Raw genomic sequence first — 15995 nt, forward strand, 5'->3', positions numbered from 1 at the left:
GTTGAGCAAGTCAACCACGCAAAACGTGCATATGGCGTCAAATCTGGAGGGCTCAGATCAGACGGCTAAGATCACCCCTGATGGAAAGAAGCGGAAACGACAGAGAATTAAGCCGTGTTTTAAAGGGATTTGGAATCTGTTTGACCACCATGGTGGAGGAAGAATGCATCCATGACATAACTGAAGAAATGAACCGACGAAGCATGCTAGCGCCGTTTAGAGGAGGACAAGTGGCCACTCCCTGAGCATTCATGATGACGCCGAACAGGGAACTCCAAGCACAGCTGCAGAAGGTGAATCGACATAGGCGGAAGAGGAACTGAATAGGCATAGGGATCGAATGGCTAAAGCCATGAATAGAGGAAGAAGACAGTCAGTTGAGAAGTCGAGAGACGAAGAAGTGGAACAGTGAACCCAGAGAGGAGGACTGAACACAGAGAACAGTAAAGCAAAGCAGAAGAGACAGAGGGCCGAGCTGACCAAAGGTAGCATCGAGCACCAGAGAGCTTGAAGATTCAAGCCTTCCCATAGAGGAATCTGTCTGGACTAAGCATCACATTTGGCTCTTTCCACTGTAGACCAGAGGGTCACAGAGATGGTAGGAAGAAGAAGAATCTGTGCACTCCAGTGGGTTAGGGAATCCAAGAACCACCCTGCCAAGAAAAACTTGCTTCAGGAGAACTCACATTGAGTCCTTGTATTGTAATTTCTCTGCTTAAAGACACAATAAAACAAGGCCACCATTGAAAGCTAGACTCGAGACGTAGCCCTGGAGAATAGGGTGAACTCCTTATTAAAATTTCTTGTGTCTTTGTGTTTGCTTACTGTATTTTTCTGTTGTCTTTCCATTTTAATGTCTGTGTATTGGCAATCTGATCGATCTATTGCTTCAATAACATAGAACACACACCAACACATGAGTCTGTAATACCTTAGTTTAATAAATCTTTAACTGATGTCACTCATAGGGTGAATATCATATCAGGCTTTGGCATTTTCCTTGGTATCATTGGCCAATGCATCTAGATGTCTATGCACATCGGACACGATCACTCATTCTTTAAACTACGCAAGAGATACATGGACATCTGGAGTGGGCATTCTATGTTACTTCACAACTCCATGTTGTGACTTGTCGCAATATATGTTCTGCACATCCGCTTCCAGATTGTCCTCAAGGATTTCAGTGTCTCCTTGATCGCTTTGGACTTTCTCTACTCCCGGATCTGGTGAAGCCGGTGGAGTGACCTCTTGTTTATGAGCCATGAGTTCAATGTCCTTATCTAACTCTAGTTGAACCACATCCATGTCCATCTATTCTAACATTTTTTCAATCTCCTAAACAAAGTCCTTCTCCTATGACTACTCACCCTGTCTACTATGTGCCAGCTTCTTGGATGAATCAATAACCTGTATGGGTGAAATTTCATCAATATGTGCATGTTGTGCCTATTTTTGTTCCTGTTCCTGCTACTCTTCCTTCTCTCTTCTACACAGCTCTTGTTCTTCCCTAAGTTGTTTCTTTAACTCCTGCAACTCCTTTTCTGCCTCCTCAAGCTTCTGCTTCTCCCTCTGCCTTTGCGCAATCCTTCTGTCACGTTGTCGCCTCTTTGCCTCAATATCCAAAGCTTCTCTTAACACAAGCAACTACGCTTTGAACTTGTATCTTTTCTCTACCTCTACGATGTCAGAAACCTTCCTCTTGCCTTTGTCAAGCATCGGTCTGCTGCTCTCTGCTATTGCTAATGTTGTTGCTCTCTTAGATGTTGATGCCTTCTGCTGCTAACCACTCTACGACCATTCTGATTGGTTCATTGAGCCTTGAGAAGTTATAGCAGTATCTCCATGGGTCTTCCTCGATCTATTGTCATGCCCCATGGATCCAAGGATGACACAATCTCGCACAGTGGTCCTTCACGAAGAAATTTGGGTCATATGTATTGAAACTTGTGGTGCCAAAGGTGAATCTCTTGAATTTCTCCGTCCTAGCCTTAGCATGCTTGAGATTTTGAATCTCATACAACCCAATCCACAAAGGAAGAGCGGGCCAAGGTGCCTTCTTCTTCTGGTGCAATATTGCTGACAACCTTGTCGAGATCTGGTATGCAACTTCTTGCATGACCAACTTATCCATGGAAAACTTTGGAAAAACATGCAGAGCCTTCTCCACATTGTACAGTAGGATGAAGGTTCCAAGGGGTGAGGCATAGCAATCTGCTATGTCAATCAATGCCTCCATCGTTTCCTGCGACATGAAAGGTAAATCTTGCTCAAAGATCATCATGTACACCAGGGTGACGAAGTGATATGATAGTTGTATTATAACTCCATAGAAGCTGCATTGGGGAAAAACCCGCAATAGGTGTGCACAGAGGTTTTTGAAGGTGTTCATGCCCAACCCAAGACTGGGAACTACTGACGGGCATAGATTGCATCAAGTATGTAAGAAGACATGAATAGCTTTGCTTACTAACCCTTCGATGGATGTCAGGCTTCTGCTACTTGTCCCATCAATTGGAGAACCAACATGTCAGACCAATTGAAATGTCTTCCTTTGTTTTCCAGTTGATCCAACACAATCACCCAACTCTACGGGAATGCTTTTTTACTCTCTTAGTCATATAAGGGGAATGTGAAGATGACCAAGAGTTGATAAGCCTTCCATAGTATCCTTGCATTGTAAACCTGGTTGGGTGTTATCCTGAACTTAGATGGCTCTTTCACCCAGCTCTTCAAGATGTCCACCGAGTTTGCATTGTTGTTGGGCGTAGTGAAGGGTGCATCCATTGTGACCACCGATTGCGGAATGTGATACATCTCCTGAAAGTCATGTGCCCTTAAGGTAACAAGTTGTGTTCTACTGACACTTCTCAACACCATTGTATTTGGATCAGTATGCGAGACAATCCAGTGGATCATCTCTGCACATGGAAACGTGGGATACCTGCATGCGTTCTGGTACAAGCCAGACTTGTGCATGTTGGCATAGACTCTGCGGTCCTCTAGATTCTCCTCAAAGGTGCTTGAAAACATTTCATTGATGTCCTTCCATTTCATTTTGATCTCCTTATCTATGAATAGTTTAGTGTCTTCATAAATGGGAAAGCTCATAGACACTTGCTCGACCACATCTCCAATTGCACTCTCAATGGTGTCCTTTAACCTTTCTCTCTTGGAAGCCATTGTACTTGTATTGCTGAGAGATAGACAAACACATGTGATACCTGGAGATAGAGAAACACTCATGGAAAGCACAATGTTAGTTGAAAACCAAAACAACTTGAGGGGTGACATGCAACACACCTAGGTGACTCACTGGAAGATTTGAGCAATTTTCACTGGGAGGCTTGGAGACCGCTTGCCAGAAATACACAGAACACAGTCTGGGCTATTTGTGAGCTGACTGACTACTGAAACTACATAGAGCATAGTTCATCTTGGCCTACTAAGGACTGAAACTATGTAATGTGCAGTTTCATCCAGCATGATTGCAAGCCGATAAAACTGCATTGCGCAATTCCAGGGGCCAACTGAGGAACTGCCTCTCATAATTGGGCAGAGAAAGCCTGGGAACCCAATGTGAGGCAAGCTTTGCACAATTTTTGGGAGCAAGGCAAGGCCTTCCATCCAGGAAAGGCAAGGTCTAGGCCAAGGAAACTCAGACCCACCGACAAGGGACTGAAAAATAGTAAAGACTGAATGCATGTGTGAAAGTGGGTGAAAACATGAGTGAATAAACATTCATGCAAATAGTGAGTGTAGGATTCAGTAAATGGCAAAACAAGTAAGTGTGTGAAGTGAGTTGTCGCAATGACGACCGTTAGTGTGAAAACAGTTTCATGCATGCAACAGTAAGGATATGCAATGGAAAACTTGAAACAATGCTTCTACAAGCTAACATGCATTAAAATGACGGAAAGTGTTCAATGAAACCAAGAAAACAGTGCCCACACAATCCGAAATACAAAAAGAGACAGAAAAGCAGCAAAAGACATGAAAAGCAGACTTACCCGGAAAAAGTTGAGCTGAGTGTGCCAAATTCTCATAGATGTGATGGGGGATGCCAGAGCTCCAAGATTGAAATGCAAAATGAGCTATGAAGCGTCGAATAAATAGTTTTGATAAGATCAAGGCTTATGAGGTGCATGCCACAAATCTAGGAAAAAGCAACACTTGGCGGGAGGTTTCTAAAATGGATTTTGCATGTAACCCCTAGCAGCTAAAAATATATCCCTAAAATCTAGGGATGATTTTTTCTTTTTTCTTTTTCTTTTTTCAGGAAAACGTAGCCCATGCATGCAAAGCAAGATTACTCAGTCCTGGAGGGAATCAATCAACTTGGGAGCATGTGCAACGGACTACAAGCCTCTGGATGACTTCTACACATTTTTTAAGATGAGTGGCTATGGCTGCTCCTCAAGCTCTGCACAATTTCTGGACAGAAGCCAAGGCTGCCAGCCAAAACTGCGCAAATTCTGAGAGCAAGCCGAGTGATGGGCTGTTCTACGCAATTTTCAAAGGGAAGGCAGTCTACTTGCTTTGCACATTTCTAGAGAGCAGCAAGATGCCTTGATGCTCTATGCAATTATGGATAGCAAGGATGGTATCCCTCTAGTTTTGCGCAATTCTGCAAGTGATTATCAGAGCCAGTTAATGACCAAGTCACGGAACGTGAGCTTGCGGGTGAACGGAAAACAGGCTAGCAAACATAAGCTGATAAGCCACAGAAACTCAATTGAACCATAAGTACCTGTCAGTGCAAGACATGGTGCTAAGGATGGTTGTTAGGGAGGTTCCAAAACGAAGCTAAGGGAAAAATTTGGAGGATGGTTGTAGTTGCTACAACACCACCTTAGCTATGAAGCAATGTTTGGAAATCTATAGGCTAATCGCTAGAATGATTTTTCATTTATTGATAACTTCTTGTGATCTCTTTTTAATTTTTCTTACTTATTAGCTCCTATAGCTATTATTATGTTTTTATATAATCAAACAACTACAAAAATAAGAAGAAAAATAGTACAGAATAACACAGAATGTAGGTTGCAAGCTAGGGCCAAAACCTCTCTAATTGAGAGGAAAACCCATAAATCTCTTCTCTTCTTATGGATTCTTGAATTTATGAATTCTAAGACCTTTAGACCAAGACCAATGCCCTCCAATACCAATTCCAACCCTTCTGGATGATGTGCTTCCTTTTAACAAATCAAACACAATCATCTCTCTTCCAACAACATCACTTCGACATTCAACTTCAGAATTTCGACCTCTATTGCAGGTCTGAAATTTTCGACCCTCGCAGTAGCATCTGCTGTCACACGTGTGATCTTATTTTGGCCTTCTGAGGCTTCTTCAGGCATTCGCTTGGATTTCTCCTTCTTCTGATGCTTCCGGATGAACAATGTGGCATTCGCTGACCTTAATTCTCTTCTTTCTTCAATATCGAACTTGCAAAAGAAAAACCCTAGTCTAGTAGAAGAAACCCTAGCCTTCCTTTGCACGTGTGAGAGAGAAATATCCCAAAAAAAATATTCTTCACCCACTTTCATCTTCGTTGCCTTATTACTCTTCTTATTCACTTGGATGAATTATTGAATGAATGTCTTACAAGGAGGTCGAGTTTCCTCCTTTATAAGAGCTTCTAAAGGTGGACGTCACTCCTCAAACTAGGTTGACTTCCTAGATGCCAAGTTGAATTGGTATTTTTTGGCACTATGACTAATGTGTGTTCCTTGATGGAAACCTACTTGATATGCAATGCCATCTAATGCAGAAGAGTTCACTCGAACTAACTTTGGTGATGTGCAAAGGTGTGACACATGCTAGAGTGAAAACAACAAAAGTGACACCTGCTCCATGAGAACACATAAGATGACACTTGAAAAATGAAAATGGTTTTGAAAGTGATGTTGGGTATGTGTTATATTATTTCCTTGACTAGCCCCATGCACCCCCTGTCGGGGGTTTTGCAAGGGGGCGGTAGTGCCCCGGGAATATTTTCTTTTTATGCGGACCCAATAATAGTTGCGTGGACCCAAGGATGGAGGGCGAACCCACAAATGGTGAGTACACCTACCCATAGTTTTTTGCATGGGGGTTGCACATGGTTTTAGGCATGATGGTTTTATTCCCATGGTATTTTATAGATCTCATCAAGGGAACTATAGTAAGTTCTAATATAGGGTTAGTGGATTGGGGCTTATGAGTGTTTTGGCATGTATATATATGTATTATAACATTGAAAGGAATATAATGAAAAATCAATCTAGCAGTCCCAGTTTTGGGATCTAGGGGAAAATCTCTATGTATATTTGTTTTATGTTCTCGCCATTGTACATTTTCTATTTTAAGAATTTATTTATATGTAATTTTTGTACATGGTTAAAACCTACAAGTGACACATGCAAGGGCGAATATGACATGAAAACGACACTTATTAAAGTGAAAAAAAGTCAAAATGACAGTAGCGAATGTGAAAGAGACAATTGTGAAAGACAAAATGTGAAAAAGATGAAAATTGAGAAAAACTCACCAAAAATAGACATACAAATGCAACAAAGTGAGCAGGATTTCCAATAAAAGTGCACACTAACTATCATCATGAGTTGAACATCACATAAGCATTGTATTAATGGATGATGCTATGCTTGTCCAAGCTTACATAAAGGAAGTATTCTACATGAAATCATCAAAGACTGAGCATGTGTGCACAAGTGTCTTGAAGACTTAAACACTTTTGGAAACATCAAATGACCATGGATTAACCATGGAGTGACAGATTGTAAGATCCTTAGTGGCCTCCAAAATTCAAGTGTGAGAAAAATTTTGGAGGGTGTTGATCACAACAATTATAGGTTCTCTCATATTGGTTGGTCCTTAAGTCAAGTGACCAAGGGTGGAGCTAAAGAAAATTTTTCCTGGTATAAATCATAATGAAAAGCATTTGAGGATCTAAAACACCACCTCTGCTTTACGCTAATATCACCCTACCATACCTACATCATCCATTTGAGATTAAAATAGATGCCTCCAAGTATGATATTGGTGTAATCCTCACTTACCAAGGACATTTTTGTGGCATATCATAGTGAAACACTCTATGATATTGTCCTAATATACCCCACCTATGACAAGGAGATGTACTCCATCGTGCAATCATTCTGACAGCAGAGGCATTATGTTATGGGGAAGGATATGATTATCCACACTAATCAAAAGCCTCTATAATTGATGCAGACACAAGGAAAGTTACATAATCACCACTATTAGAAATGGTCCACATACCTACAACAATTCCACTTGAACATAAAGTACAAGCAAGGTAGCACCAACCATGTTTTGGACTACCTCAATTGGACTCTAGTGTTGGTGCTAACCACAATTCTTAACTCTTGTGGGAATGAAACATTTGGGTGGGTACAATTATAAAATACTAACTTTGACTTTTATTCTACATGAAAAACATTGATAGTAGGTAAACAAATTCCAAACTTCCACCTTCAAGATGCATTTTTGTGCTACTTGGGCCACCTTTATGTTCTTTCAAGTGTGTGCACTAAGTTAATTTGGGAGGAACATTATAGTTGGGTGGTAGGTGTTAGCGCTTGGAATTCACCTAGGCTGAGATAGACAAACTCTCAAGGCTACATCAAACCATTTCACCTCGTAGCTAGCCCTACGAGGTATGAGAAGGCTCTCTCGGGTCAGATTCGGTAGATCTTTCAATAGGATAAGCTGACCAATTAGGAATAAAGATTTTAGGCTAGTAAATTGATAAGGGAGGTTGATTTAAAGCTTTTGGGGTTTTTAATGACGGGGTTTTTCTGGGCTGCATGGGCAAAATCACAGTTTGAACAGAGAAATATAATGACTACACAGATTATCAACTGAGGCAAGGTAGGCAAGCAATTTAACACCAAATCTAGATTTTTAAATGGGATGGCAAGACTGGTGAGGAGCTAAGGAGGGCAAATAATACTTTGAATCCTCCTTAAACAGAAGAAAACATTGAACGTGAGCAAATTTATAGGAGGAGCATACAATACTATGAATTCCTTCCTAAACACTTCATTTACTCAACTAGAAATGATCATGAAATGAATTGAAACATAACGGTTTACATATGTAACAGAGGAAAAACTAATGTTAAATTGACATACCACATGAATCTCAGCAAATAGAGCTGTGAAATTCCATTAAATTCTCTGCCAAAAACTGTACAATGAAAAGCTCTGTTCCAGCACTCAGCACTCAGAAAACTCTCCTCCCTATTACCAATGAAAATTTTCTTTTAAATATATGAAATAAACACAACTGGGGGAAAACAACTCGACCCCAAGACCAGGAATAGATTTTATCATTATTAATAAATAAACTAACTGAAAACAATCAGCTCTTCTGAAAATAAAAATGCTCTCCTTCTTCTACTCGAGCTGTTGAAAACTGATGAAGCGGTGGCATTAGTGGCATTACAGGTGTCACTTTCCATTGGTGAAGACAATTATGGGCAATCGAATCTTGTTCCCTGCCATTTTGCAACTGCTCCCCAAATGTCCGGAAATGCTTTGGCCATTTTACCGCAATTAGGAGAAGATTTTGGAAATCTGGAATAAATCCACCGCATATATCGGATGGAAATCGACCCCCCCTACAATCTTGCTTATCCAATAATGATGGGCATATCTGTTTGAAGATGCCAATGAGCCGCTGATGATATTGCTTTCTCATGAGACTTCGTATACAGGGTAAGGTCACGAAGTAAATCCTCAGTCATCAATAATGGCATTCGTAGACAGATTTCCCTTACAATATTTAAACCAACAGCAATCATCTCGATACGAGCTCGATGATTCACCAACTGCTTTAGTGATGTTTCAACTGCATCAGGTGGCACCATATCATGACAGGCCTGGACTGCTGCTTCCTAAGGCCGAACATATTTCCCAATCAAGATTTTCTGAATTTACACACTGTTGTTCTTTTTTTTTATGCTACGCATAACAAGCTGCAGTTTGGCTTTTTGTTTTTCTTCTTACGCACAATCTCATATATCAAAATTTTCACGGAAGGACCCTGTTTCATATTTAATCTCGAAATGTTGCCAACAACATCAGCCTTCACAAGAGCCATAGCAGCGCCAAACTTGTCAATGACTAGTAACACAAACTTGCAGGCATCCAAGAATGGCTTCGTCTGTATATCACCATCGGCAGACTTCACGTGAGGTATGGCCTCCAAACAAGGAGTAAAAGTAGTCTTCTCCTTATTTGTCTCACAGAGGGACAAAATGTCAAGAACAAACTTCGTTTTCACTCCATCATTTGGTTCTTGCTCAATGCTCCTCTCTCAGTGCTACTTTGTAGAGCAAAACCCAGTACTTCAGAGATTCCCTCGTCCCGCACCGCATCATTCGATCTGAACCTGTAAAATATAATAAAAGGAGCACCCGATATACATTCCTTTGATAGTCTATCCGCCTCTTGATTAAAATCCCTGTATACATGCATGAAATGCATAGCCACAAAAGTCTGTTTTAAGAGCTCAATCCGGTCCATCCAATTGACCAGATTGGAAAGCGCGAAGTTGTAGTTTCCAGAGATCCCTACAAAGATTTTGGAAACCTATCAACTCTAAAGTAAACATTTTTAAGTACAGTGTAAATACATACATCGTCACTCTACTCATGAATTTGTTTATATGATTGAATGCAAATTATCTCTTCATGCTGCCGATACTTTTGAAGCAAACACCTCGATAATATTTTCAGCAACCATAATAACTTGACCACTGCTCTTCATCACTGTAACCATCGTAAGAAACCAGGTTCTGAAAATTCCTTGCATTTTGAATTGCCTCAGATAGGGACAATGTGGATTAAATCATCAATTGATGATCAATATAGGAAAATCTGTTTTCTGGAAGATGGATTCTCCTGCGATATATAGAGACTTAGTTGACTACTTCATCCACTTCAGAGTAGAAAACAAAACTCGGAAATGCCGTTGTTAAGTTCTTCAAATAGGGTAGAGTCATATTCTTTAACAAAGAAGGGTTTCGAAAAACAAGCTCTCTCCATTCTTCTCTATCAATCCTATCAACATGACGATAATCTGCATCTGAAAATGTCTTATCCAATATAGCTTCAAGAATGTCATCCGTCAATTTCATGTCTGACTCACTCAGGAGGGCTACTATCATCTGCTTTACTTCTTCACGCTCAATGTAACCCGTTTGCCTCAAGTCATAAAGCCTAAAGGCAAAATCAATCTTGTCTTCGAGGGGTGCAGATGGATGGAAAATGCTAAGAGAGCGAACAAACTCCCCAAATTTCAATCACTCCATTGTGCTTCAAATCAAATAGATCAAAAATTCTATCTGAAAAAAGGTTCTCCTTGGATGTGCTCCTGAACAAAGCTAGCTGGAATGCTTCCTTGTGTATCACACCATCGTTAGTGACAGAGCTACTTAATTTCTTAAATAGCTCATACAAGGCCTCAACTTCATTTACGGAAAAGATTGTTTCAGAAGCCAGCAAAGCCGGATCTTCACATATGCATAACGGCATTCCACATTTGCATTCAACTGTCTGAGAAATACTCAAGTTTCCTCCCACATAAGAGCTTTTTTTTTCTGATTTTGATAGTGAAATGACTTCATTCAAATCAACTCTGGATAATTTATCAATGGATGCATCAATGCCATCAGAAACTGTTGCATCATCGTCATCTGAGGCCATTTTATCAATGCCATAGGAGTTGGTTTGTGTATTTGCTGAAGATGACTGTGTAAAATTGTTGAAGCAGTCATGGCATACTCTAACAGCAGAATGTATTCCAAACTGTGGCAACGGAATTTGCTTTGATGAACAAGGGTGCTTCAGCTGATTCATTGCAAGCTCATCTTGTAGAACACATCTGTCAACTGTTATCTTAGCATCAAAAGCTTGTATGAAAGCGGCATTAGATAATGTGTTTCCAGTGAGACTTCTCCAAAAGCTTTTTGCCTCTGATTGCTGATGATGTTTCAAATTGTGCTTGTAGGGATAGGAGCGTTGAAGTTTGCTGCCTTTGAAGAGCTGGAGAACAAATTACATAATTTAAATCAATACATTAATGATTTCTTCTTCAAAACAGGGTTTTGAAGAAGAATCAATCTCTGATATGAGACAGAGTCTAACATTGGCTCCACTTGGGATGGCAGCTGCAGCTTCCTGGAGGTGCCAAGAACCGCAGAACTTTGGGAGAGCAGACAGTGCCTCCATCCATTGGGCAATGGAGTCATCATCAACACAACTCTTGACTTATTTTCAAACTGAAACTGAACTCAAACAACCTTCAAGCAGACTAAAACAAGATGTTGCCCTTATGGCTGCTTATTTATTTACAAATCCTACTCTAATCTGTTGTACAAATAATAGATCAGGTAATGCTAAAATGCCATATTAACCATTCAAGTAAACCTGATAATGAAGCCGCTTGAGAATGCTGCCACCAGGACACAGATGCGGATGCTGGCAGCCCTTCATGCACGTGGTGACCCTGGTCACGGAAAAGACAGCCTGATCTGTCAATCAACCTGAAAAATGTGTCCATGTATGCCGCAATAGGATCACGGACACCGGACTCTGTTGGCTGCCCCAACTCTGCAACACATGCTTCCAGCTGCACATTGTCAATGTATACCTCTATAGGCAAGTCTGTTATTGCTTGTTGTGATGGAAGAAGGATTTCCAAGAACTTTTTAGGGTCTTGGAAATCATAAGACTGGATCTGCTCATCTAAATCTTGAATCTCCTTCTCGATTCTTTCAACGAGTAACTCACAGACGCTAGGATGATAATTCGGAGATTTCAAACATTGAAGGAAAAAACTTAAAACTTCTTCATTAATTTCAATATCCACTAAGCTTTCTCTAAATTCGTTTAGAGCTTCACAAAGTGCAGGGTTTGCCACATACCCTACCATTGCATGAACATATCAACAGGCACTGGAATGTCTGGATCGAGTTGGAGTCGCCAGGTGAATGATTCAGCCTGCATATGTATCTGACTGTTGTCCACCATCAGCATCAGATCTGAAATTTGATTGCATGTACCAGGACAAAACAATCAACAAGTTGAATGTTCACCCCAGTATGGTCGCCACTATGTTAGCGCTTGAGATTCACCTAGGCTGAGATAGACAAACTCTCAAGGCTACATCAAACCATTTCACCTCGTAGCTAGCCCTACGAGGTATGAGAAGGCTCTCTCGGGTCAGATTCGGTAGATCTTTCAATAGGATAAGCTGACCAATTAGGGATAAATATTTTAGGCTAGTAAATTGATAAGGGAGGTTGATTTAAAGATTTTTGGGGTTTTTGGTGGAAATTTGGAGGGAGTGCAATTCAGGGTGCGGGGATTGGGCTCAGTTTTTTCAGGGGGATCTTTGGGGCAAGGTAGGAGTGAGTGCTGATGCCTTAATCTGAGATGGAGGATCAGGAATGATAGAGGAGGAGCTAAAGAGGGCAAACAACAACTTTGAATCCTCTTTAGACAGTGGAAAACATAGATATTGAACAAAATTAAAAGCTGAGCATGGCATGCATGAATTCAAACTTTATCACTTCATCTGTTCAATTAGCAGCAAAGAAAGAGATGGAACACATAAACACACTTACAATAACATGTAGAGAACACACCATCAACACAAGAATCCACAATGATGTCTGCAAAACCCTGGCCTTCCTTTTCCTTAAATTGCAGTAATAGATGTACAATATGCAATAATACTTCTCCCACAAGAGTCCAACCATGAAAATGAGAAGGAGAGAGCATAATATAGACCATCTAGACCATCTAACTCCTTTCCCCACCTCTAGGGGTCGAGCTCAGCTTCCTAGGGGCAGTTTGAACTAATTCTAAATTAAGCACTAGATAATAGGTAGTCCAACAACTTGCCTCTATTACTTAGCTAACTGATTCATGCATTAATTATTCACTTTTTACATCAAGGAAGCTTCTAGAAGGGTAAAGAGAGATAAAATCTATCAAAGTGCCATGAAAATATTACATTTATCCATCATCTACAAGTAAAAATAGTCAACCATAGTCAAAACAGTGTTTTTTGACCAAAAAGGTCAATTCTGGCAAAGCTGGCTCGAATGGTTGCGCCCCCTGTTCAAATGGTCGCGCCCCTTTGCAGCTACTTTTGAGTGGGTTCCACTAATCCAAATCAGGTGCAAGATGGCTCATTGGAAATCTTGGTCTGTCTACTTTCCATCCCAAGTGGAATTTCTGAATTTGGAGTTGTTTTGCCCCCTCAAAAACCATTTCTCCCAAGGTCACTTTCTGCAACTCAAAAAGTGGGCAGAAAGTCATTTTTTTTTATGTATTTTGAGCTTTTGGAGGCTCAAATCTCAAAATAAGGCTTCTCCCAAGTATTGGTAATTTTTATCTTTGCATGCCCTTTCCAAAAATGCCAAGTTTTCAAAATTCCGAGCAGTCCTCCAAAATGGTCTCACCCGGGGTGAGACCACTCCAACGGCCAAAACCTGTAAAATTGCACAAAAATTCACAAATGACAAAATTTTCTCCAAATTTCTTGAAATTTGGGATGAGAGTCCCCAATCAAGTACCATGCTCATTCAAAGAGGCTTTGGCCAAAATTTGGAGTGGATCGGGCGTTTTCCTTCGTTTTTGTGCTTTGGCCAATCGTCCTTGGAGCACCTTCGTTCTCGCCGGTATTTTTGACATTTCTCTCAAACAATGACACTTGTGTAAAAAGTGAAGGAGGTTTTTCTTCTTTGGCATGTTATGGACAAAAACCTCTCTCAGTTTTCCAAAATTCATCTTTGATTGCTCTGGAACATCATTTGAGTGCGACTTGTCCCGATGTGTGAAGCAAGGAATTTTGTCGAAATGGAGCGAGATGAAGGGGATAGGGGGCTTCTAAATTCTTGGGGAAATTTGTGGGAGTGGGGAGGGATGTTAGGAAGCAGGAGAAAGTGGAATCTCAGTGACTGAGTGAGGGGAAGGGGTCGAAAAGAGCAAAACACAGGCCCAACCTAGAAAATTGCCAGGTTGTAGCTAGAAACTAGGGTTTGTACAAAAATGAGGAATTTGGTGGATCTAAGGGATGGGAAGTGTTTGATAAGGTACTTTAAGGATAGGGGAAGGTGTATGAACATCAGGAAACAAGTTTTGCCGGTGACTTGACTGTCCAAGAGAAATTACCTTCAAAACCCTAGGAGAGGGAAATGAGCTTGCCAAAGCACAACTGAAGCATGAACAAGGTGTGAAATGACTCATTAGACACTGACATGACAATGAAAACCCTCTGAATGATGATAGGCTCAGCTGAATGATGACATGGACTAACATTTGGGCAAACCCTAGACCTAATGCCTAGTGACCAAATTTTGCTTGAAAACTCTTTGAAATGACAAAATTTGACCTTGACACTTCAAAATCACATTGTAAGAGCATATTTGATCACTGTAGGAAGGTTGGAAAGACTGACACTAACAGTAGGGAACTTCCTATGCCATTGGTGATGTCTCCATCAAGAAGCATGGGTTGTACAATCCTTTACCTACCCCAGAAAATCCCTGGGAGTTAATATCCATGGCTTGGATGTGAGGTTTACCCTCCACTAAGCATGGTGAGTATTATGTGTTTGTGGTTTTTGATAATTTCTCTAATATGGATATCTTAGCACTGTCCAAGAAGATTTTCATAGCCAAAGTTATTGCTAAACTATTATATGAGTGTATTTGTGCTCATTTTTGAATACCTTAAACCATTATTTCATAAATGGGTCATAGGTTCTATTATCACTCTGTAATTTCCTAAGGATGTGGAGAGAAACCCAGAGGTAACCACAAAACCACTTTGGAAGTTGGGATCTAGCCCTTCCAACTTCAGAGAGGGATCTCTCTATATGTTTTACATTTTTTTAAAAGATATTAGGCTATTTATTGAGTTCTGAGTTTGGTTTTTCAAATATTTGGTTGAAAACTACAGGGAAAGTCCATTAGGCATAGATTAAATGAATCTTGGGGTGATCAAATACAAAAATGACATAACATATGTAATAGGGAAGGGTTGGCAAGCTTTTGGATCTTTAGAGCATTTGTGGAGTGAATGGGATGAAAAGATTTAGATTTAATTAAATATAGAGCATGCTAGGATGAATTCTATACTTAATATCAGAGCGAAAACATAAATATTGTTTATAAGCTAGAGTAGAGTGTATTTAAACAAATTCATCCCTTTTTCTTTTAAACAATAGAGACAGAAAAACATATGAAAAAATGGGAAAATAACAATTTCACGAGAGGAGACATCACCAATTGCCTGACATAGGAATCCTGGAACAAAATTTTTGTATTAATAAAATTGATCACTTCAGTACATGCACAACTTACATCAAAAGGTCTTCTTTCTTCCTGCAAATTCCAACCCTCTCTAAGTCTTATTTCTAAATATTTATAGAAAATTGTTACATCTCATATCAGATTTCAAAAATAAAATATATTTACAATAATATATGTTTGAGGTACAGATATTTTAGACACAGAAGAAGAGAAAATAGGAAATATGTTGAAAACTTGATGTGTTGTTAAGGCTATATAGGAGTTTGTTGATGACTACTTCTACTTCCCTGCAAAGGATGTTCATATTATGCTGAAAATTATGTGGCTTTGGTTACACTTCACTCAATCAATTCTAGTAAGTGGTCCCACCAATGTTCACATAGAATAGAAAAGATAACCATATTTCTAAATCTTTCATCCACTTCGGTGTAAGTGTCAAAAGCAGGTTTATTTACAAAAAGGTGGTGGATCTTGTGCCGAATATTCAAATCAAACTGGACCCCTTGTATGAATGCTTCTCCACTGATAAATCCTTTAGATTTTGCAAACTTGGAAGCATCAGCACCTATTTTGCACAATTGTTCTTGGTATTTTTCTAATGGGATCAATTTTCCATGAGAATTCCTGAGAGTAGGCAAGCC

At 40.0% G+C, this 15995-nt stretch overlaps 1 pseudogene; it reads right to left on the bottom strand.

Annotated features, from left to right (window-relative positions):
- Positions 1 to 9643: 9643 nt before the first annotated feature.
- Positions 9644 to 15995, bottom strand: part of LOC149150705 (calcineurin B-like protein 10 pseudogene) — a 35299-nt pseudogene continuing 28947 nt past the window's right edge.

The sequence above is a fragment of the Pinus tabuliformis genome, chromosome 9, assembly GCF_031772625.1.
Source record: "Pinus tabuliformis cultivar Carrire ecotype Pingquan chromosome 9, CPIR1, whole genome shotgun sequence".
NCBI lineage: Eukaryota > Viridiplantae > Streptophyta > Pinopsida > Pinales > Pinaceae > Pinus > Pinus tabuliformis.